At 49.5% G+C, this 24,381-nt stretch overlaps 1 non-coding gene across 1 annotated transcript; it reads right to left on the bottom strand.

Moving 5' to 3' along the window:
• Window positions 1-17,720: 17,720 nt before the first annotated feature.
• TRNAL-CAG (transfer RNA leucine (anticodon CAG)) lies at window positions 17,721-17,804 on the bottom strand. Its single transcript has one exon. It is a non-coding gene; the product is annotated as a tRNA-Leu (tRNA).
• Window positions 17,805-24,381: the final 6,577 nt, after the last annotated feature.

Genomic DNA, 24,381 nt, shown 5'->3' on the forward strand with positions numbered 1-24,381 from the left:
ACGGAGCACTGTTGTGGGCGCCAGAAACGAGCAGACCTCCCCAGACTACTCCTTTCCCACTCCCCTGGCCCTGATCTCGGCAGGGTTCTTGCGCTCCGCGAATGGAGAGGTCTTGCTCCTAACGGGGCCTGCGCGGGTGCATTCAGGTCTGCGGTTATCCGTACGTATACTTCCTCGCTACTGACACACTGATCACGTCAACATTTTCGGAGAACGAACGGAAGCCAGCTCCAGCTCATGAGCGTTTATTTCTTAGTGGGCTGCAGTTTCACCTGGCGCCACAACAGTGTTAGGATACGCCTAACGCACGCACCGATGCAACCTGGATTACGGCGCATTTTAGGCAGGGAAGGCGACCGTTCGTAGAAAGTTAATAAATATTGGTCATACACACGTCATAGATACCGCCATGTACCTTGCCCTGGCTTGCTGCAGTCCAGTGTCTTGTCGACAGGCCGCTCCACCTTGGCCAACGCCATACCTTCTTCCACGAGCAGCTCCTGGCCAGCGCCGATGGCCCTGCAAGTGCGGTAGTAGAACTTTCCCTCGCGTACAGACGCCACCAGGTTCTGGTCTAGCTGGGTGGGAGCGCGATTCAAATAGCGCATCCAATCGGAGCCGTCCGTTGGAGGACCAATGGCCAGGGACTTCCCGTCGCTGTGGCGAACCTGCGGGGGCGACGTATACTTTTAAAGGAGCGACTGCTGGGTGGGGGACACGCTTCTTGACAACCTCGCATTGTATCCGTTACTGAAAACTGCCATACGATTATGGCTGGGAACATATTCGTACGGACCTCGAACCATATCCTTCTGAGAGCCGGCAATCGAAGTTTTCTTCAATACGTCGGAAAACGGAGTTTTGTAATGAAGTTTATTTTCGTAAAATATGATTTTAACGCCACGGCGCGTTAAGGGTGCCGTTCTGCGGCAAATCGCGGACGTCGGCGTCGTGGGCGGAAAATCGCGAGCGTGCCTCTGGCGGGTAACAGTTGAGAGGTGAGATATCCGGGCACTGATTGGTCGACGGGTTGTGTGAAGTCACGTAGCCACGTGACACGGCCGAGTTGGTGAAAGCTTAACTCGGGGCAATCCTGTGGAACGGGACGGAAAGATGTAAATCAAACACGCGACCTATAGATCCCGAGTCAGACACGGTACTCATAGACGTGCAGACACGTCCTTAAGCCGTGGGTTGATGTGCGCCGCATGGTCTTGCGCATAACGCAGTAGCTGAAGACCATGCTTGTGGAATAGAGGCTGCAATTGAGTAAGGGATTATAGTGATTAAGCTAACAGCAGCGTGCATGTACGCAAGCAAGGAATCCACGAGGAAAGACGCAAACGGGAACCACCAACACTGTCTAGTCATACACCCGAATCCTGGCAACCCTTAACATAGGTTACATTTTCACAAATTTGTGTACCATTTGGTATGCGTATACGTTTAAGCGGTTACGCTGCACCGTCGAATTTACGGTCGGCCATGAACTATATACCATAGTTATGAGAGTTACAGTGTGCCGTATACGTTTTAGCGGGTACCCTGTACCGTTGAATTTACTATCGCCCGTGAACTACAGTGTTTTCACCAGCATCCACCCTCACCAGACCTCTCGCTCCGTCGTTTTGTGGATAAGTAGTATTAAGTAAATATAGCCAAGGAAGAGCTGCTTGTCCCACCATGGCAGTTTGTGGTTCGCCGAGTCGGCCGGGATGAGGGGAATAATTAAGGCGAAAGCCTTTAATGCTCATGCTGTCGTGGACAAAACGTGCCCCGCTTTTGCCGCGGCTCTAATTGGCCGAGGCGGGATGACGTCATAGTTCTCAACCAATCACAGAGCACCACCAGTGTGCGCGAATGCGTGCCTTATATATGGCCATATGACACTCAATCGCCAATTACTAATCAATGACTAATTAACAATTTACTAATTAATAACTAGTTAATTATTTAAGTGAATATATTTACCTAATTAATTGGTGCTTAATCGTTAATTAATTACTAATTAGTGCCAGTTGCATAGCAGAATGCGGAACTCAGACTTTCGCCTTTCACTACTTTAGCCTCTAAAGTCCTCGTTTTTTCAAGAAGGTGGGACTACCGAAAATTAGGCAAGCAAGCGTTGTATGCGTACAGTATGTCAGTATCTGCTGTGAGACAAGGAAATTTTGGAGAGAAATCTGTTTCATGTGATCCAAATCTGCAAGGAATCAGTCGAGTGAGAAGGGTACAACGCTAGACGGGACTTTTCAGGTTAATTGCTGCAGCTTCTATACGCAATATCCCCGTATTTTCCGCTGTTCTTCGCGGAATGTACAGAAGCCGCGTTCCGCAGTAGATCTGCAGGAAAGAACCTCACTTCACGGCACGCCTTTCGAATTGCCGTTAGGTAGCGCCGAAATCATAGTACTAAGGTATAGCGTTTTCTAATCTCACACCAAGCCAACAATTTGAGGTGCTCGCAAAAATGTAAAAGGCAACAAGCAGAGCTCCAATATTACCGCTATTACAGCCTGCGCCCCGGTGGTTCTCACTGTGGCTATGTGTACACATACCTTGCTGGTCCCTTTTTTGCCTTCGTCATTATTCACACTGAAGCTCCGATACGGGCCGAAATAAGTTCCTTTCGTCAGGGGCTTCAGTGTGAACACGCCATATTGGCAACCCTTGACGTTGGACTGGCGGATGGACAGGAAATCGGGCAACGTCTTGTTGGCAAGAAGCTCGTCTCCGGTGGGTTCCTGCGAACAAGTTGACCGCGAGGAACCACTACATGCACCTGCACTTCTAAGAACATACGTAACTATCGCAGTAAAGCACAGTTATCAACTAAGCTGAGATAACACGCGAATAGTTTTTACGCGAAGAGAGTAAAACACAGAGAGCAATAGCAAAGTTCCTTGTGCTTCTGTGTGTTGGCGTTGGTTTACTTGATATTGCAATAATCCCTATTACCGAGACCACGCTACGCGACCGCCCGTAATGAAAACGCTCTTCGCTTACCTCTGTGCTCAAAACGCTGACCAGAGATCCGTTTTTGGGACAGCCACTAGGCTGGTCAGTCTTGTCATTGACTGAGGCTGGGAGCAGAGAAGGAATCAAGGATGAGAACAATAACGACATTTTCTCCCTGCAATTTGCTTAACTCTGAACAAAGAGTTTCTGCAGCTACTAAAAGGAGTAAGATTATAACAAATAAAAAAAAACGCTTGAAACGTCTCTTGATATTGTGCTCGTAACCAGTATATGGAATGACACTCCAGTTCTAAGATTGGAAGACAATGATAACAACTATGGCTCGCTAGCGGGGTTGAAAACATGGCTGTCCTTTCGTCCCTCGTATTCGTTTGCCTTTCTGGCGGTCCTCGCAACATGTTAATAACAGGGACCTTATGCATACCCATTACGCGCGCAGAATATATTCTATGCTTACGCGTCGCTAATTTTGCTTCCGCGTTCTTGCTGGTAGCACCAGCTGGGGCTAATGACGCAGAGGCAGCTGATGTCAAAGTCCAAAAGCTCTTTGTCGGCGAACTTGACTTGCCCGGTGTTATGAGTGCCATCGTAGATGTTCAGCATCGCTGCTGATTATCTACGATTGCGCTCAGGAGGTATAATTATCGACACAACCTTAACGTGGGCAGGTGTATTCCACAGTTCGCTGACGAACCCTCCGACAAGAGGACGGTCAGAGGAAGGTAAGTCATCTTGTATAAATGTTCCTCTATAAGTATACTGATGATCTCTTCTTGCTCCTTGTCCAGGTTCGTGCTGAACTGTCACAAGTATTTAGTAAATAGAAAGAGGCTCCCTCCCTACGCGTTCAACACCGCAAAGGAAATACGCGGCCATATCCCACCCCACCAGAAAGATAAAAAAAAAAAAAACTCACAGCGTCACTAACCGGGTGTTCCTTGGGCATTACTGTCGACATTCGATGCATCAGTACTGGCTGCTATCCCTACGCAGTCTTTCCTTTGATCAACGTCACTTCCGCTCGACTCTGCAGTGCCTGCACGGTATAGAAGGACGCCAATCCTCGAATGACTGCTGGGGCCGGGAAGGCTTGCTCAACGCCGACACCAAATCAGGTCTGTGGGCCCATAATTGTTGGAATAGAGAGCGTATTTTAAGAGCGATAAGATAAAATAGGTATTCGAAGGTTGCCCGCTAATCGCAGTGATCGGCCCGCTCTATGTGCAAGGAGGAGAACCAAACTAGCTAGTGTGGAACGTTGAGTGAAAGTCGTGAAAAATATATATATATTGGAGGAACTTAATCCCAGAATGCGACCATATCGGGATGCAGGCCAGCTGGCATGAAATTCGAAGCTTGAGACTAGCACTCGCTATTTGCGCTCAAGGCTTGACGTCTCGTTGTTACTAGTGTGCCCTCTTCGTATGTGCCACCCAATTATGTGACTCGGCTGTGCGGGCTGGCTGTCCTTCAAGCTTCAAGCACAACCATATGTCTTGCCAGAGTAAATCACGCTGATGTAGGCTAGAAGGACAGAGCCATATCTCTACTCCTCCATCCCGAAGAAGCACGGGAACTCTGTCAATTTAAAAAAATGACGACACCAAGGATTCTGCCAATTTTAAAAAAAGATGACACAAAGGATAGCTCCACCCAATTACTTTTTTTTAGTAAAAATTTGATTCTCTTGCTCTTTCTCTGGCTCGGATTATTCAACACATGGGGTTATTTAGTATGACTGACATCGCACAGCACACTGGAGCCTAGCTTTTCGCCTCCACTGAAAAGCGGCCGCCGAGGTCGAGATTCGATCCCGCATCCTTGGGCACAGCCGTCGAGCGCCCAAACCACTGCGCCACCACGGCGGGGTCCGAAGAAGAAGAAGAGTACAGGATTCAATCGGGACTACCAGTCCATGCTCTAAATACCCAAGGCTTCACTATTTTAATAGCGGGCTGCCTACCGTGTTCAAGTGCATTGGAGAAATAACAGGAGTTAGAGGACGACTGTGTGGGCAGCGACGCATTATGGTGTCATCCAATAAAATCATGTCAGCGTCGTGATTCAGGCACGGGAACATACACGGTGCAGTGTAAAAAGGCGTACATGAATGCGCATGTGTGTGCAACTAATACCTAGCGTAGCAAGCTTCTTGCGAATGAAGAATAATTGGCACCATTAAAATAGAATACGCAATACGACTATACGCTGAACATGCCGGCGGACGATATACCACTGTGACAAAATCTGCGTCCTTACAGTATACTTCAGGATCTCTCCTTCTCTTTTAGGCGACAACGTTCTACCCACATTTCAACTTTCGGGTGCATCTGCCAGAAGTTACGTATGTGACTGGAATTTCAAATGCCCTATAAGGAGCGGCCAACGAGAAGGAGTTATCCTTGGGGCTTGCTGCTTTACTACAGCCTACAACCTGTAAGGGAACACGGGAACCTTCAGTCACGACATGCGACTTTGGCGCACCGCCCGCGAAAAGTCCTGCGGGCCCCTTCTCGTCATTTTCCCCCGAGTCAGCTTATTTACAAAACAATGCATTTCAACATGCGCGGCGCATGTACTCACTCGTCTCACTGCTGGCCGTCTCCTTCCGGGCGCATGCAGTGCTGTCTTCGACGGTCGGGACACTCACTTGTGTCTTACTACAATCCGCGGAAAGAGCGACCTTCTTCAACTTTCCTTTGTCCCGGTTCTTCGCTGTAGCTGTGGATGCCTGCGCAATGAGAGACCGTGTGCCGAAAAGCGGGAACTATAGGCCACACACTAGGTCCCTTTGCATAGCCAGGAGACGCGCCAGCAAGAGGAGGCCACACGAGAAAACAGTGTAACGGTATACACCGAATTATATATTATTCCTCAGCACCACACTGCCTGTGGTCACCGCCATGCTTTTGCAGCCGGTCAGCATAACCCAACCAGTCCTCAGAGCCGGACCAAGTGGTAAGGGGTATGTTGTTTAACAGTTAAGTTCCGCTTTTTGGGGGCATGACGGGTTAGCGTAGGCTGCCAGCCCACATATAAAGCCCCCGTTTAACCAAGCCTTATGAACGTACCGTGTGGCCTGGGGGTAACGTGAATGCAAGGGTCATGACAGGCTGATTCTGACATCACCCTTCCACATGAAAGAAGAGGCCCGAGTTGGCAGCTCCTGCCAAACGTAACGTCAGACAACCCTGTACGCCCAGTCACTGCGCGGCCACGTCAGCCGCCAGCTATCGCCTGCCAGCGCCATTCTCGTGCTTTTTCGCTCACAACACCAACGCCGGCGCAGACGTCAGATTTTTGGTGAATGGGGCTTTTATAACGCTATCGCTTTAAGAAAGGAGAATGCGGGTACCTAAGCGACACATTATCTGTGGAAAATCGATATTGTCCCTTTTTCGTTTTCTGGCCAAAAATGCTTTTAGAAGATGCATAGTGTATACCAGCTAATTCGTGCACCATCCAAGCCGCACAGGCAGTAGGAACGCAGGAGACGAAGAATTTGGGTAAATATTTGCGTTTTATGAGATTACCACATCCTGCGCACGCTTGCAGCTAATTGTACGCGTCGAAAAGCGGAACGTATAGCTTTCAGAAGTGCGCTATATCACGTAAATGACCATGGAAAGAGCGAGAGAAAACGGGACAACCTCGCCGACTGAGCGTGTGCATCAAAAAAGCTGCCTACCTGAAGGGGCTTCGGTTGCTTGATGGAAGGCTTGTCCACAAAGCACGACTCTGGAACAAGCATCGATTGATTCAAATCCCTTGCACTGGAAAAGGCGAAGTTTATACGCTTGAAGAAAGTATGCCTCCACACTAGCACGGCTTTTCGTCCCCCTGGCCAAGTGTGCAACACGAGGCAAAAAATAATTCCGATTTCGCTAAACGTATGGCTTGTCATATTTTCCAAGATATATGACTGCGAAGTGCACGGTATTTCGTAGACGACGAGCATGCTGTGGTGCTATAGGGTCTACACCGAGCTCCCACAAAAAATCGTACTCAGAGTCACACCGATGTCGATTGCTGGCCAGATTAGAATCGCATGCAGATAATGAGGGGGATCAGAACTCCCCAAGAACTTCACCGAGGCCCTGGCATCACTTGGCCCTGTCACCATGAGAAGCTGCTATCCACTGCAGAAATATTCACAGACAATCAATATAGTTTCTGCCACGGAGTAAGCGTTAGCTTTAGAGTTACCCTCGGACGGAGAAGCCACTGTGTATTCAGACCGCATAGTTGGGTGGCGTGATGTAATAGAGCGTGCACGTTATTAGCCCATTCGGTGGGATATCACATGGAACAAAACGGCAGAAATTTTGACAGAGGCAAGGAGACTCTCTGTGCTGTCGTTTTTGCGGTTTAGTTATTTACGATGGCTTGATCTAGTTCAACAATCAACAGTGACACGCTGTACCCTTGCTCCACATCCATATCCATCCCAACAATAACAGTGTCTGACACGTCGGGTTGTGGGATTCGGGCTTTCCGTGACAGCCCTATGCGCGGCCGCCGCCCGCTCCCTAGTTGCTCTCTTTTCCTTTCTGCCGCCTCAGGCGGCGGAGAGATGTCCGGACGACTTGTCACTATCGTTCGGCCGCAACTGTGCCGTCCCAGTGGTTTTTCTCATTGGCGCCTTTTGGCGGGAACACGGCACCGCTTCGACGGCCGCGCTCGCGCGACCGTCCGAGTGGGGCTAAGAGAGAGAGAGAGAGACCCTTCCGACACATCGTGCGTACGCTACTGTTCTTGTCCGCCGGCCTTTAGCTCCGGGTCATACCTGAGAGCGCAGCTCGAGCCTGTCGATCGTGACCCAACTATCTGCGACAGGTGTGCCTTGGGGTGGTTGTCCACTCTCTCTCAAAGAGGCCCTTTGGTCACCACGAGACAGAGATCACAGCACGCCCTTGATCGCTTGCGGCGCGCATTTCTCGTCACTTCGTGCGTGCAGCGGAGCCTTGCTCCTCACGCGCTTCCGGGACGCAGTGACTGTGTGCGTATCGCTGGAGGATGCCGTTCAATAAAAGTCTCCTTTGTGAACTTGGAGGTTTGTGTATTTGCTGCGAAGCGCTCTCTTCCCGGCGGAGGTTGATCTAACGACCTTCCCTGCGGAGGTCCTCGTTAGACGGGTCTAGTGGAGGAGTTGAAGTAAGCAGACGCTCCCTGACCGCTTCGTGAGCGGAACGATTCCTTGTGCCAGCATCAGTATGGCCCGGAGCCCTTACCACACGAATGCGGTGGTCACGCTTTTCTAACATGGATACTGTGCGGTGGAGCTCTCAGCAGCGTCTGGAATCAGTGGCAGCATGGTGACAGGGCGCATGGGTCTGCAGAGGAGACCAACCCACTATTTTGCGGTGGTGGCGACTGAGACTGGTCATGATGAGGTGTCTCCTGCTCTTGAATTTGTTGGCTGGTACAATGAAGCGGGCTTATGGAAGGATACCCCGTAGTTTTACATGAAACGCAGAACGAAGGGTCCAGCTAGCATTCCTCATCGCCTGGATGTGGACACCCGTAGCTCTTGCAAACTATATCTGAGGGGCGAACTTAAAGGGCAACTCGGGAGGTTTTTTGACATTCGAGTATTCTAGTAAAAATTTTACTGGAGGTTCTTCTCTCCGTCTTGACGCATTGTAGAAAATTTGGGCGCCGTACAATAATTTGTTCGCGCGCAACACGACTTTAAAATATGTTGTTTTCACGGCTTAAGTTGAGACTATTTCTGCGGGCAACACTGAGTTTCTGACGTCACAAACAGTATACCGGCGTTACTGTCCACTTCCCGCGTGATTATGAAATTGTGAGGCTTATAGTTGACTACCTCAGACATTTTATGCTGTGCGTCATGATTTCCATACTTTATTTTCACCATCCAACGCATGTACGAGTGTTTTTCTAATACTGAGTGTGACGTCACTATATCGTCAACTGGGACGTCGTTTCTGGACGTGAAAGCAGTTTCGGTTTCGATTTGCTGGTTTTTCTTTTTAAAAATACTTCTAATTCTAATTTTGAAAAACGGTTTCTTGTGTTGAAGTCAGGACGTGCCAAGGAATGTAATTCAATCAAAAACACAAAATGATGAGAAAACCACCGGAGTTGCCCTTTAAACCATGTGCCTATACGTTGACAGTGGAAACAAAGAAGACTTTTAGATCGATACATTGCAGCTTTAATAGTCTCCGTGTAGTAATTCACCGTGAAAGTGTACAGTAGCATTAACATGAGAAGTTTCTGTCGGTTTTTCCCAGCTTCCAGAAGCTCTCTCTGTCAGCCTGCTCACAGCGGAGCCAACTCATCATGGTATCCGAGTCTTCACTTGGGTCGATGGAGATAACACCTAGCGATATGATATTGTTGCGATTTTTTTGTGGGCTTCAACTGAGAGATAGAAAACTTCAGCGCCGTTTTAAAACAAATCTACGAATGCGACTAGCATGTTCCTCATCTTACAGCGTTATGACACAGCCATTGGCAGCGTCATCAATGCGTGAAGTAGCCATCTCCGTCGGTTCTGGCTTGAGGCCAGTACTGTCTATGCGGGATGCAATAGCCTTCTTAGAAATCTGTTTGGCCATCAACTTTTGTAGAGGTCTAGAAGCAGAGTAAAACGAAGCCTACTCTCCCATCTTTCCAGCCAATACACGCGCCTGTCACAAAATGCTATATGGTCGCCGCATTCTTGACGACTACACATCCAATGCACCACCACCTTTGCCCCGCCGGGGTGGTGCAGTGGTAAGACGCCTGACTACTGTGCCAGAGTACCCGGGTTCGAGCCCGACCTCGGCGGCTGCGTTTCGATGGAGGCGAAACGAAAAGGCGTCCGTGTGCTGTGCGATGTCAGCGCACGTTAAAGATCCCCATGTGGTCGAAATTACTTCGTAGCCCTCCACAACGGCTCCCTTTTCTCTCTTTCCACTTTCACTCCCACCTTCCTCCCTTCCCTTACGGCGCGGTTCAGGTGTCCACAGAGCAAGTGTGACAGATACTGCGCCTTTCCTTTCCTGTGAACCAATTATTATTGTTAAATACAATGCCTTACCCGGCAGTATTAAAACACTTCAATACATGCTTTGATAGAGGCTGCAACCTGTGTAGAGAGACCTTCTCGGACGTTTTGCACATGGTGAAGGAACTGCCAATCCAACCCCCACTTCCCAATCCTTCATCACCCATCCTTCTAGGGAGGCTTAGGAGGCAGCGCTCCTCAGCAGCTGCCATGACCTATACAGTCCCAGCTGACCTATGGCAACCAGGACGCGAGCGGAGTTAAGACTCCATTGAGGCTCCAGGAGCTCCACCTAGATTTGTAAGTGCCTGGGCCAATCAGGTCTGGGCCCAAACACCTCCTTGTACAACAAAATAAATAAATAAATGTCTGCCACTACTACCACCAGCACCATTCGTCCATTCAGTTTTGGAGACTTTGCCTTGATGCGCGCTTTTGCCGCGTCCTGGTGAATCTACTCTCCAGCGTATGCACCCGCGTCCGCCACCGTGTTGTCGTCGGCGTTCATGGTTGAAATCTGCTCATTTTCTTGAGGCGTACTTTGTAGCGGAGGAGGCTATTAGAAGCCGCTGGGGGGAGCTTAAGTGTAGCAGAACGAAGAATATTCATGGCGTTCGTTGGCGCCCAAAGTCGGTGGGACGTGGATCAGCCGTACGACGACGCCAGGCAGACGACGATACCTGGAAGCTCGGCCAGCGATGGACCGCTTGACAACGAGGGTTTTAAAGTCCTGTTGAAAATCCGTTAGCGGCAGAGGGTCAGTCGAACTCGGTCATATGGCGAGTGTACTTATTAGGGACAAAAAAAGAAAATTAGAGGGTCTCTTAGATGTCTCTTAAGAGAATGTCGAAAGCCTCATTTGCTTCTCAACGTTTGCCTTTCATCGGCGTTCCTTGCAGTGCTACATATAATTATAACTGGTTTACAGGAAAGGAAAGGCGCAGTATTTCTGACACTTTCTCCGACAAGTGTGCGTTTGGACGGTACACCCTTGCTCCTGTCGCGTGGCGTTCCTTGGAGCGCGTTCATGTGCAGGTATAGTGCCTAGAAATACCCTAATCACTACCAAATTTAGCAGGCGGCAGTTGTGGCAACCCTGATTCTGGAGACGCCATAACGTTGGGCGGTTCGAAATTAATTGCACAGAAATAATATCTCGAACGCGTTTCGGCGCCGGTCTTCCAGCGTCCTCCCTGCTGCGCGGCGTTCATTTGTCGGACACTTGAGACGCTCCTTTTTCTCTCTTTCCACTTTCATTCCCACCTTCCTCCCTTCCCTTACAGCGCGGTTCAGGTGTCCACAGAAGCAAGTGTGACAGATACTGCCCCTTTCCCATCCTGTGAACCAATTATTATTATTTCAAATGGGTTTACAGGAAAGAAAAGGCGCAGAATCTGTCACAATTCTCCGCGGACACCTTAAACGAGCCGTAAGAAAAAGGATGAAGGTGGGAGTGAAAAAAGAGCAAAAGAGGTGCCGGTGGATGCCGACCACCTCGCCTTTCGCCTAGTCGCAGTTAAGTTGTCTAAAGTGCTCCTTAGAATTTTTGATCCGTCGTACATACTTCACCAAACCTCCCACAAAACACGGGTGCGTCATGTATTCCGCCACCATCAAAATAGCCGCGGTGCAAAATTTAATCGCGCGTCAGATTGGCCAGTCCAGTTCCGGACATAGCGGGCTTGCCACGAACTCACTGCCCGTGGCGTCTTAGAAGCACGGTTGGTTTGGTTCCAGGGTTTGTCCCTAATCGACTCAGGCTATGAGAGACGCCGTAGTGGAGGACTCCGGAAACTTCGACCACCTGGGGATTCTCGTGCACTGACATCGAACAGCACACGGACGTCTTTCTTTTCGCCTCCACCGAAAAGCGGCCGCCGAGGCCGGGATTCGATCCCGCATCTTTGGGAACAGTAGACAATGGAGCTGGTACAGGTGGGTCACCGCCGCTTGCGGCGGGGGCTAGCCTGGCACCGAATTTTGATCTGTTCTAGGCCGTCATTGCACACGCCACCGCTGGTGGTGGACGACGGCTGTTGTTGCGGCGCGCATCTTTCTTTCCCTCTTCCTTTTCTTTCTTCTCTATTTTCTATTCTGCCGGCATGAGGCAGCGGAGGTGGCTCAGCTACAGAGCCAGTAGCAGGCCCGTGCATTTTCTTTTCTTTCTTCATACAGCCACAACAGTAGTCGAGCGCCGTAACCACTGCGCCACGCTTGAGTCGACCATGCAGCAAACCGTGACAGTAATCAACGTCGAGCACCGCAACATGGGACCAGAAAAGGTAATCCGTGCGTGCTGCGTTGAAAGAACGTTACTTGAGAACCGTACACGCAAAAGGTGTAATGTTTTAAGAACACAAACCAAAAACAAGGAGACTGAAGTAGCTGTGCGCTAGCCAACGCTTCGAGAAGAGAACTAGTATTTGTAGGAGATTAACATCCATCTGCTTGAAAAGGTCACATACGAACACGACACCACATAACTCCGTTTTAGTCGACATCTGTCAAGCCGCCGCCTCGTAACAATTTGCAGGCTGTGGTGGCTCGGTGCTTACGGCGTTCGACTGCTTAAGTCTACACGCGTCTTACAGTGGAGACGAAACACAGCAGACGCCTATGTGTATTGTAATGTTTCGGCTCGTTAAGGAAGCACAAAACATTCTATGGGTCTATGAAGGCGCATTCCACAGTCAGCAGACCGGCGAAGCTCTGAATACGGGAAGGAGCACTATGCCCCCGCAGTCTAGATACCATGCCATCACGGTCAAGTCGGGGGCAGTATTACAACCAAATCACATCGCAAAAACTATTACAAACCTGTCAATCAGCGCCGCCCCCCCCCCCCCCCCCCCCTCCTGTACTGGTAGTGACAGTTTTTCAACTCGTAATTTCATTCCAAATCACTCAGTGAAGCCCGCTCTTCGGCTTACCAAGCCTCTACAATTCCGGCTTTCCCACATATTTTCTCCCTGTCTTTCTTTTACGGTGCATTTTAGCTGTCCGCCGAGAGTGGCAGTTACTGCCCTGCCCTTTCTTTACAACCATTTTCAGTCGCTAGGTCCGCACCCTTGTAAGCAGCACAGAAAACTGCTAATAGTATAGGAGCCAGAAGTGCGAAGCATCGAAATATTTGCCTTATCAAAAGGTATAAAACAGTTCATGGGCTTACCCAGTCTTTCCATCAAGTCGTAGTGTTCCTTGATGTTGCCGTACCGCTGTCTAATGCGGTCCGGGAGCTGACGCCACTGCTCGATCGTGAGGTAGGGGCGCATCCTAGCCAGTTTCTCTTCGCTGCTCATATGGCTCATATTCGAAGTGTGCGTATGCGCCTTACAAGGCCCAAACCTTGCTTCCGGCTTAAGAGTTGGCTTCAACAAGTCTCTCGCGAAGCAAATGAACAAGGACGCACTCACTCTCGCGCAGTAGCGTTACGCACCACTGTCCGCAGACGCAGCCTGCCTAGCAAATAATTTTGGCACACGATGATGCGGCGCGTAGTGTCTCATATGTTGTTACTGCTCTTCTTTCTGTAAAGGAAACAAAAACGAAGTGAACAGGAAGAACAGATTATGAAGAACTAATGTTTTCGTAATACTGTATACTAAGGAACAAAAGCGTAAAAACACCTGAAAGATAAATCGAGAACGATGTCTGGCACCCAAGCAGTGTTCCTTCTAGCGGGAGCTACAATGGGCTAACTGGGCGAGCAATTCGCGGTGGTCAGGAGAGGCCAGTTGTGCGCATGCGCCGTTACCATGGCAATCGAAGAGGAGCAGCAAATGCGCCGCGCGCCTCGCCGCACGCTGTCCACCCGAACCGAGCCGGCAGGGGCGCGTCTGCAACCGGCGGTTGTACCTGCTGCAGGCCGTCATTACACCCGCCACCGCTTCGGTGGCGGACGACGGCTGTTATTCTCCCTCGGCACACATGGTACATGCAGTGGGGGATTGGCTGTTGCGACAAGCGCCTTTCTTCTTCTTCTCTCCATCTACTTCTTCTTTGTTCTTTCTTCTCTTATTATTTTTCTCCCCCTGTGTACATGGCACATACCCCGCAGTGGGAGACAACTGTTACGACGCGCGTCTTTCTATTTCTCTATCCTTCTTCTTTTTCTTTATTTTCTCGTCTGTCCACACGAGGCAGCGGAAGTCGCTCAGCTACAAAGCCAGTAGCAGGCCCATGCATTTTCTTTTCCTTTTTCTTACAGTCGCAACAACAACAACAAGGTGACTGTGTCCCATATGACATGGATGCAGTAAAGGAGAGCCCAGCCGCTGTTAAACGGTGGTGTATACAATAGAATTTTAACTCTTCCGACCCTGAGATTGTCACCTAGTACTTGGCTATTCAACAAAGAAAGAATCAGCGTAAGAAGGCGAAGAGAGCAGCGGAAGCGCCTGAACAGAGAAAGGAAGGGAATTGCCAAACCAAGATGCCATATTGCCGAGTGTAATAGACGGCGCAAAACCGCTGAGTGGAGCCTATTGAAGAGGTCAGTCAGCGGGAGCCAACAGAGGAGGATGTGAAGGCCCGTCGTGTGATTGATCCAACCATTCGAGTTTCCGAAAGTGCATCTGCCATACGGACATTTGAAGTTAGCTGTGTGTGTGTGAGAGAGAGAGAGAGAGAGAGAGAGAGAGAGAGAGAGAGAGAGAGCAGAACTTTTTATTTATTCCAGCGGATGAAGAGGCTCCGGCCCTCCGTCGCTTAGGATGAATGGCGGGTGCCCCGCCTCAGACGCAGGCCGGCAGACGTTGTTGGCCAGCGGCGTCCCAGGCCAGCTGGATGGCGGCTAGCTGGAGCCCAGGGTTCGAGCAGCGCAGCATGGTCTCCAAGAGTTGCGGCGTCAAATTTAGACCCCTCCCGGGAGAAAAGGGGCAGTCCCAGAGGATGTGTTCGAGGGTCCCTCTCGAGTCACAGTTTGCACAGAATTCAGATCTTTCCCCTGGGAGCATATACAATCAGTTTGGACACATGTGTAGTGTATGCGAGAAACTGTGGCTAAACCTACAGCGACCACAACAAGCTCAGCCAGGGAAACGTGCCTCTCAGAAGTATATCGCATAGCCGAGCTAAGCCACTGCCAAATGTCTCGTGTTTTTTGTTCCTCAAAGCCGTAAATAGCGTCATCTACCTTCTTCAGATTTGCTCCAATGGCTGATGCTGATAAAGCTTTATTGTGAATACGTGTGGACGAATAGAGGGAAGTTAGCTAGCATGCCGCAGGCCGTGGAATTCTTTGGCGGCTCCGGCCCATTTCGACGGCCTTGAACTGAATGCCAGGGTCATCGCTGAACCCTAGCTTATCGAAAGCTTCTTTAGAGGGATCAGACAAGAGTTCTGAGGAGGCTTGTGGGATTTTCACGCCGGATTTTCACGCCAAGATCATATGATCAAAGTTGTCTTTCTCACCGCAATGATATGTCGGGTTGGGGAGGATCCCCGTCTGTAGCGGTCTCCATATGACTTGCTCTTGTCTCGCAGTTCTTTATGGGGTGGTGGGAGTGTTCTTATTGCTTTGTTGTGTGCAGTGAGTTTGTGGTATGATATTACTGGCTCACCGAAGGGTTCCGGTTTCTGATTTTGCGCCACCGCTCGGCAGGCTAATTCTCGAGGTATTGGTGAGCAGCCGCATATGCGGCTGATAGGCCACGTAATTTGGGAATGTGCTGGCAGCCCGGGCGCCGAGCAAAATATAGATAGAGAAGTCGATGGCAATGTTGATGCCTTATGGCAAGCTTGCGTACAAAAAAAAAAAAAAAAAAAAAAAAGTCTGGGAGACCTTGCTGCGGAGCGAAAACCGCGCTCAACAGCAAAAAATCATCCGCCTGGCGGCTGAGGCTGTGAAGCAACAATGTATCTTCACCAGACCTTAATTTGCGAGGCTCCTGAGTAGGGCTCCCGGCCTGCGTGCCGGGGGTCCAAAAAGGGGTCTCATTTCGGTGGAAATAAAACGTTTTGATGATGGTGGTGAAGATACGTCCAGTTAGTGCTCAGCCATGTCAGTTGCCATCTACCATCCATCTACCGCCTCCCACGACTACTTGTTGTCTTCTTGTTCTCAACGGCTCAACATCAGTGTAACCACGACCAAGCTGCGACCATAACGAAAGTGCGATCACGGCGAAGAGGCGAAGTGGCTACCGTATTCTCGCTACAAAAAATCTAGGGAGGGGGAGGGAAGAGGGTAGGGGAGAAAGAAGTAGGGCAAGGAGTGAAAAGATGTTCCTTCTGTATGTATTTCTGAGCCTGGAACCGGTTATCTCGTGGCCTGAAAACTAAAATAAAAATCGACAGCAGCAGGAAAAATTACACGGCGCGGTGAATGATGAGTCAGCACCAAAGGTAGGTTCAATGTTGATGGCTATTCACAGTGATGGTTACAGTGTCTGAAACGAGTCAGTGTATTTGGCACCACCCTCCACAAACATTTCCTTGAAATTCCTTTTCCAAATTTTAAAGCTATCTCTGCCAGTCCATGTTTACTCTCCTTTGGGGTAACCGAGCTGGGCTACAACCAAGAAACTTCGCTCCGCCATTCACCTTCTGTTTCTCCATTTGTTTAGCTTTCCTCTGATTGCCTAAGTTCTGAGCGGCAATATCAGCCATTTATTCCTTCCTTGTGCGACCAATACTTAACGCGGATGAGTGCCAATCTTCAGAATACTTGCGCAGGGCAAGCAACTCGCCTTACAGACGACCACGCATGCTACGTGGATGTAGCGAGACAAAGTGACAATCTCTATGTCGCATGCGTAGCCACGTCACACTCCACACTTGTTCCTGCTGTCGCGGTTAGCGCTCCCTCTCCCACCGCGGCGGAGGAAACTGCGATCGCTTTGGCCATTGCCGACCCACGTACGCACACAGTCCTTAGTGACTCTAAACGTGCGACTCAAAATTATTCGAAAGGCCTTATCTCCCCAACAGCCGCACGCATACTTCGCGGCCGCACTCCCGATCACAAAATCCACTTAGTCTGGGTACCCGCCCACGCGGGGAACCCTGGGAACGAAGAGGTCGACCGACTAGCCCGAGGTGTAACAAACCGGGCGGGTGGCTCCGCGGATCCAGAGGACGTTCGCCGAGGCTCCCTTGACCTTTGCCGAAATCACTAACCTATACGCAGAGAAACGAGACGACGCTTCGCGCCTCGCCATCCTGACCTTGGCAGAGTGCAGGCCACCATGCTGTGTAAACTTCAAACACATTCTATTCTCAGCTATTCGAGATTGGCACTGATTACGGACGGGGACTACGACCCCATTTGCCCCAATTGCGACTGTGCAGTAACGGCCACATTGGCACACGCCCTTTGGGGATGCAGGGGAAGACCACCCCCTCGTACTTTACTGACAGCTCCCTCGGAGGAGAGCTGGGACCAACTTCTTATGCGCTCAGACAAGAAGACGCAGCTGGCGCTTGTCTCGTGGGCCCAGAGCGTCGCCCCCACCTGGGGACCACGCCAGGCCGACATGCCTTAATTATTACTCTTTTGGCATTAAAGGTTGTTTCTATCTCTCTCTGTTCAGACAAGACGACGCAACTGGCGCTTGTCCCGCGGGCCCAGAGCGTCGCCCCCACCTGGGGGCCACGCCAGGCCGACATGCCTTAATGGTCACACTCTTTTGGCAATAAAAGTTGTTTCACTCTCTCTCTCTCTCGTCTTGCAGCGGGCTGAAAAAAATGCTGTCGTAAAACAATGTACGAAACGAAAATGTGTCAGAAGTGGGATTCGAACCCACGCCCGGAAGACCGGACTGCGACCTGAACGCAGCGCATTGGACCGCCCGGCCATCCTGACTTATTTTTTTCTCTATTGCCGGTCATCACCAACACAAAACAAAACCAACAAAAGCTCGCTACAAACAGAATGCTCACAGCAGAGCGGTTACCTCAAGCATGACACTGTTAATACAGAAGCCGGCAGGCTCATACAAGTTGCCTTTGTCAAGTTAAAATTCCTTCAACTCGCATAGTGGTTCGACTATTGAAATCCAGTCTGGCACAGTGGTCTTCAATTTGTGCATTTCAACCAATGCATGTTTTTAAAATGGGTACGACGCGCAATGCGCAGCATCATCGCGTCGGATACAGGCCAAGAAAAAAGCGGCATCCAGTTATCAAAGGACCCCCCTCCAACCAATAGCTGCCGAGCTATACCATGACGTCACCACCGACCGCCTTGCACCTACAAGTGGCGCAATCGGAACGTGGTTTCTTCGAGTGAGTCCGTGCTGGTAAATAGTTCCTAAATGCTTCGCGAGTTCCAGCAAAAATACATACCTTTACTAAATTCGGTCTATAGCTGTTTGCTCATCAGAGTACAACAGGTGACGCATCCTGATGGTGAATTTCAGCACTGTCGAGTTTTCACGAAACCGCTTCGTTAATTGTTTTGCGCATCTCTTTTCCGCTACGGAGCCCTACGAGTTGACACCGCTGGCGACACCGACGGATGGACGCGACAACCGAAGGCGGCCATTTGGTAAAAGCAGGTAAAAGTACAGTGAAAGTATAGACCGTTTTCGCGGCGAGGAGGAAAATAGCCTCGAACCGGAACGCGCTGCCCGGCTCTTCCTGTCTGGTATGTGGGGACGCGGGGATAGCAGCGGGGGCGGCAGGGCATTCTACGGAGAAAGGGCACACGTTGCAGTCTTTTGCACACAGAGTGTCTTGAATAGCCGCAAAGTATCTAAGCCGATTAGCCGATGTGAGCGATGTGCTTTCTTTCCCTGTTCTTTCTTCTTTCGCCCCTTTCTTTCCTTCATTTCCCTGATCGTTTCATTTCCGCCGGACGCAGTTTAGCTGCTAAGAGCTGCTGCGGTTAACGCAATCTTTTTTTTTTCCTCAGTTGTTTGCATTAACAAAAGAATAACAACTAAAAGGAGATTATTAACAGAAGATAAAAGATTAACAGCGGTGGTATGCGCATGTGTTGCTCTACACTATTCAACTTGCAACTCACTCAATTGGGCGAAGACGAGCAGCTTCTGAATTTCAAGCCCCAGCCGAAAATGTTTCGCTTTGGCAGCCTTTCGTGCGAGTTCCGAACACTGTGTTTGTAGAGTAAGGGAATACCCGTGCAACAACGGCAGACTTTGGGCAACAAGCGGATGATATTTCTTGCGGCAAATATTTACGAGATGCCGTCAGGTAAAGAAGAACTATTTCGATTCAGTCACCTGAGGTTAATGCAAGTGTGAAAGAACCTGTCTCACTTGAAGACAACGTATATACTAATAAATTAGTTGTCAACTTATTTAGTGAAACAGCGCTAAAATATTTTTTTTTTTGAAAACACGCATCTCGTAAGATTTTGCTGCCGATAATAAATGGGAATATGATCGTAGGAATAGCAGCGATTGCTTGCAGTAAGCAAACATTGCGACGAAAAATAGACTAGATAATTGTTGATAAAAGCAACTTTCGATGAGGTCATTATGAGGCATAATTTAAGGTCCCTATTCCATAGGTACCATTTGTCCATTTTATCTTGTATTTTAATGTCAGCATAACGGCAGCGTCAGAAAAACGCAACTAAAGCCCAGTCATGGAAATTGCAGGATAGCAGCTTCCGCTGTTGACAAGCCATCGCCACTCCCCACACATACCGGCAAACAGGTGGTTGAGTCATGTAGGCGATGCTTAAATGCGATTGCCTGGTAGTGGACGCTTGAACACCCTACCTGATTGTCACCCAACAAAAGTAGACAGGGTAGAGTAAATGGATCCGAAATGGATTACGGATACTTAAGAATAGAACCCCAGTGGAGGTGTGGGAACTTCCGCAGTAGCCGCTCAAGCTGTAAAGAGTATATGAATGATCGGTTGACCCAATAAATCTAGCGCGATTAGCATTGCTCCTAAACGTGACATGAAACGGCTACATTCGCTTTCTTTCTTTCCTCAAATTGTTGCGGTAAGCCGTCAATCATTTAAGAATAAAAAGTATATCAAAAGCTGCCATCACTGCCAGTGGTGCGCCGCCGCCTCTCTGTGCCACATAAAAGTTACACACTAATTGTAAACAGGCTTGTAGCCTTCAGCCGACCTGATTAGGAGCATAATTTTTTGTCATTTCTGACCGAATGGCTTCTCTGCTACTGAAAACTTTTTTTTTTTTTCAGTTAGGTATTTTCAGAAAGCAAAAATTTGCAAGCGAAAGCTCCAAAATGCCGATTTCCTCTACTTGTCGCTTGTTCCGCGGATGGGACCCCACATACCAGCATGGCGGTTGTTCACAACTCGACCGCTAGATGGCGCCACATACACAAAATGGCAGCGCCCATGATAAAACTATAGTGCCTAGACTATAATAAAACGGTCTCTAAGTAAGCAGCTACTGTCCAACTAGGGACAATCCGACCTAGGGACAAGGGTTCAGCGCGGCTGTCGCGTTAGCAGCTCTCCTAGGGAATACCCGGATGGGTTGAAACTTGAAGCAAACAAACATAAAAGAAGGCTGGCTCGGCGCGAGCGAGACCGCGAGCGCGGAAGAGCACGTTTTTGTTTTTTGTTTTCTTCTTCCGTGTGTGCTGCGACATCACTCATTTGGAGCGATGCCACTGGCCGCCGGAGTCGAAGCCTGTAGAGGTAAAAAAGGGGCTTAGACAAGGATGTCCCCTGTCACCTTCGTTGTTCATGCTGTACCTGCAAGGATTAGAGGCTAAACTAGAGGGGAGTGGACTCGGCTTCAACCTTTCTTTATTCAAGCAAGGAGAATTTATCCCACAGTCATTACCAGGACTAATGTATGCAGATGATATAGTACTGATGGCTGACAACAGGGTAGATTTGCAGGAGTTGATGGATATCTGTGGTACAGAGGGAGATAAGTTAGGTCTGCAGTTTAGCAAGGAAAAATCGGCAGTCATGATTTTTAATGATAATGAGGCCGGCGAACATAGGATACAGGAGGACATGCTGGAAGTAGTGGATAAGTACAAGTATCTTGGGGTGTGGATAAATACTGGAGCTGAATACCTAACGGAGCATGAAAAATATGTGGCAGCTAAGGGAAGTAGAAACGCAGCCGTCATGAAAAACAGGGCGCTGTGGAATTACAATAGGTATGAAGTGGTGCGAGGGATCTGGAAAGGGGTGATGGTTCCTAGTCTGACTTTTGCCAATGCAGTCCTGTGTATGAGATCAGAGGTCCGAGCACGGTTGGAAATTAATCAGCGCGGGTGGGTAGGCTTGCTTTGGGAGCTCATGGGAATACGCCAAACCAGGGTGTGCAGGGTGACCTGGGATGGTCTTCTTTTGAGATCAGGGAAGCTGGCAGCAAGATAGCGTTTGAGCGACGATTGAGAAAAATGGGAGAAAAGTGGTGGGCTAGGAAAGTCTTCAGCTACCTCTACATGAGGAATGTTGACACAAGATGGAGAAGGCGGACAAGAAAATTGGCAAGCAAATATTTGGACAGCAGTAGGGGGACCAGCCAGGAATTATCAATTAAAAAAAAGGTTAAGGAAACAGAGAGGGGTCTGTGGAAAACAGGGATGGAGACTAAATTAGCATTAGAAATGTACTGAACTTTCAAGCAGGAAATAGCCAAAGAAAACATTTACGATAATTCTAGGGGCAGCCCATTGTTGTTCGAGGCTAGGACAGGAGTATTGCGGACTAAGACGTACCGAGTCAAGTACCAAGAGATAGACACGCTGTGCAGGGTGTGTGGGGAGGATGAGGAAATGCCTGAACACTTAATAATTTCCTGTAAAGGGCTCCGCCCTATAGTTCAAGGCAATGGGCCAGATTTAGCCAAAGCATTGGGGTTTAAGGATAATGAAGGGAAAATAGACTTTAAAAGGGTAGAAATAACCAAACGAAGGTTGGCTGATTGGTGGCTGAAAGGAAGGCAAGAATAGGTCCACACTATATATTACTATTCACGGCTAGGCGGCCTGTGGCGCCGCCGCCCGATTCAAAGGGTTCAGCCTCCATCCATCCATCCATCCATCCATCCATCCGTCCGTCCGTCCGTCCGTCCGTCCGTCCGTCCGTCCGTCCGTCCGTCCATCCATCCATCCATCCATCCATCCCGCCGCTTTTTTCTTGACCTCTATCCGTCTGTAGCGTCCATAGCTGGCTCTGAGTAGAGGCGCGGCTGCTCCTCGATCGACGTCATGGCTGTTCTCATCGCGCGATGGCATGACGTCATCTATGTAATCCCGTACCCCCTTCCACTCTCTCCTCAGCTCCAAGTTTTAAGGTCAAATGTCACCCAGAGGTCAATGTGTATATCTTGCGGTGTGACACCAAGGTAGTCCACAATTAAGTTTACACGCGGTCGGATGTTTTGGGGAAAGACAGTATATTTAAAGCCAAACCTTGACCCGCGGCTCCGGTTTTCCCTAGCGTAGTGAACTTTCGCTTCGCCTCATGAGTAGACGCGATGTCGCCTTTAACGCGCAGCATTTTAATTCCGCGGTTTTCTCGCAAAATTGTAGCCGCTGAGCTATACAGAGCCGGATAATAATTGGTTCACAGGAAAGGAAGACGTGGGATCTGGTTGGTTGGTTGGTTTGTGGGGTTTAACGTCCCAAAGCAACTCAGGCTATGAGAGACGCCGTAGTGGAGGACTCCGGTAATTTCGACCACCTGGGGTTCTTTAACGTGCACTGACATCGCACAGCACACGGGCGCCTTGCCTTTCGCCTCCATCGAAAAGCTGCCGCCGAGGCCGGGATTCGATCCCGCGTCTTTGGGACACACGTTTCTGTGAACCACGCCGTAAATGAAGGTGGGAGTGAAAGTGGAAAGAGGAGCCGTAGGAGGGCTAGAGTAGTTTAGACCACCTAAGGATCTTTCACGCGCACTGACATCGCACAGCACACGGCCGCCTCTCCGTTTCGCCTCCATCGAAACTCAAAGGCGTAGTTGTGGTGGCAATGGGTTGATGTGCCGCGTCAGTAGATAACCAGATGGTCGCAATTATCTCGAAGCCCTCCACTTCGGCACCTTTCTCTCTTCCCTCCCACCTTTCCCTCACGGGCCGGCATAGGCGTACGCAGGGTTTTGCATTAGGGGGAGTGAAGTTTCACCGCACCCCCCCCCCCCCCTCCCCCTTTTTTTTTTTAAGTCTACAGCCAATTAACACAACACGATGAGGAATGGTTATAAAACACATTGATGTGATGGAGTACGAACGCAAAAGGTGGCTTGGAACGCAACACTACGAATCCTCGGCCGCCAGTGAAGAAAAAAAAAAAAAAAAATCAGCATGACCATAATTCTGCACTTTAGAAACGACGGCGCAAGTCCGACAGAGTGAAGGTATACGGGGCAAACAATTGGCACCCGCGGCACCCTTAGATGATTAGGGGGGCGCCCTCCTCTCCTCCTCTGCACGCATATGCGGACCGGTAGATGGGCAGGTTTTAGAGCGAAACCTCATGCGCTCACTGCCACCAAGAATATCTTCTCCGATTTCGTTAGTGCCGTCGCCTTGATTGGCTTTGTTTCACGAGGTTACAACCACATATGCCATCGTGTGGGTAATTGAAAGTGTTCGGTATCCTGGCTCCAACGCGTGCGTCTCCTCGAAGGCTCTTTAAAGTTGGCTGGCCAACAGCGACGCAGCCTGCGACTGAGCAATGAGTGACTACCTTTTGCATAGCTTTCACGCGCACGTATACTTTCGCAGCAGGTTCGGACCCGGGCACTCCTATCAGGTAATAAGTGTCGTGTAAAAAACAGTAATTACACAGAGTTCAAACAAGTGAGAGGAAAAAAAGCCCGCGATCTCGCACTAAAGCTTCAAAACCGGTTACAGAGATAACTTTTGCCATATATATATATATATATTATTTCAGTTGCAGTTCCCCCTCCAGTTCGTAGAAATCTCCCTTTTCATGACACCTGCTGCGCCGTTAGTTGGATCGAAATATATATAAGCTAGGTTTCCGGAAAGTCGTTTAACAGGACCTTATGCGGCCGCAGACATGCACGAGGCTTCGTCTGCCTTTCTCTGCGTTGTCCCGTACGTTGCACTAGCGTCGATCAGTATGCGGCTTGATTGTGGCGAACGTAAATCCCTCACTACCACGCACGTGCGCATAAAATACTCTTTACTCCTGCGCGCTCATTTCTGTACCGAACCTGACATTCCCCCGCATGCTCAAATTGTTCTGAACACTGCAAACTTAAAACAATGCATGTTTTCCTGCTCTGTTGCAATACACTCACCTTACTTTCCATACCCTCCTCCCTAAACGTGGCGGACTTGGTTAGTCTCTCACCAGCTGAAATACTACACCCAGGTAAAAGAAATCAATGGGCCCAATTGGGACGACCAGTCAGATTGAATTGGTCCTGTCCAACCCAACTGGGAAGCCCAATGGGCTTCTTCAATCCCAATTGGGATTGAATAAACC

This window comes from Amblyomma maculatum, chromosome 11 (genome assembly GCF_055883805.1).
Source record: "Amblyomma maculatum isolate TAMU_Amacu chromosome 11, ASM5588380v1, whole genome shotgun sequence".
NCBI lineage: Eukaryota > Metazoa > Arthropoda > Arachnida > Ixodida > Ixodidae > Amblyomma > Amblyomma maculatum.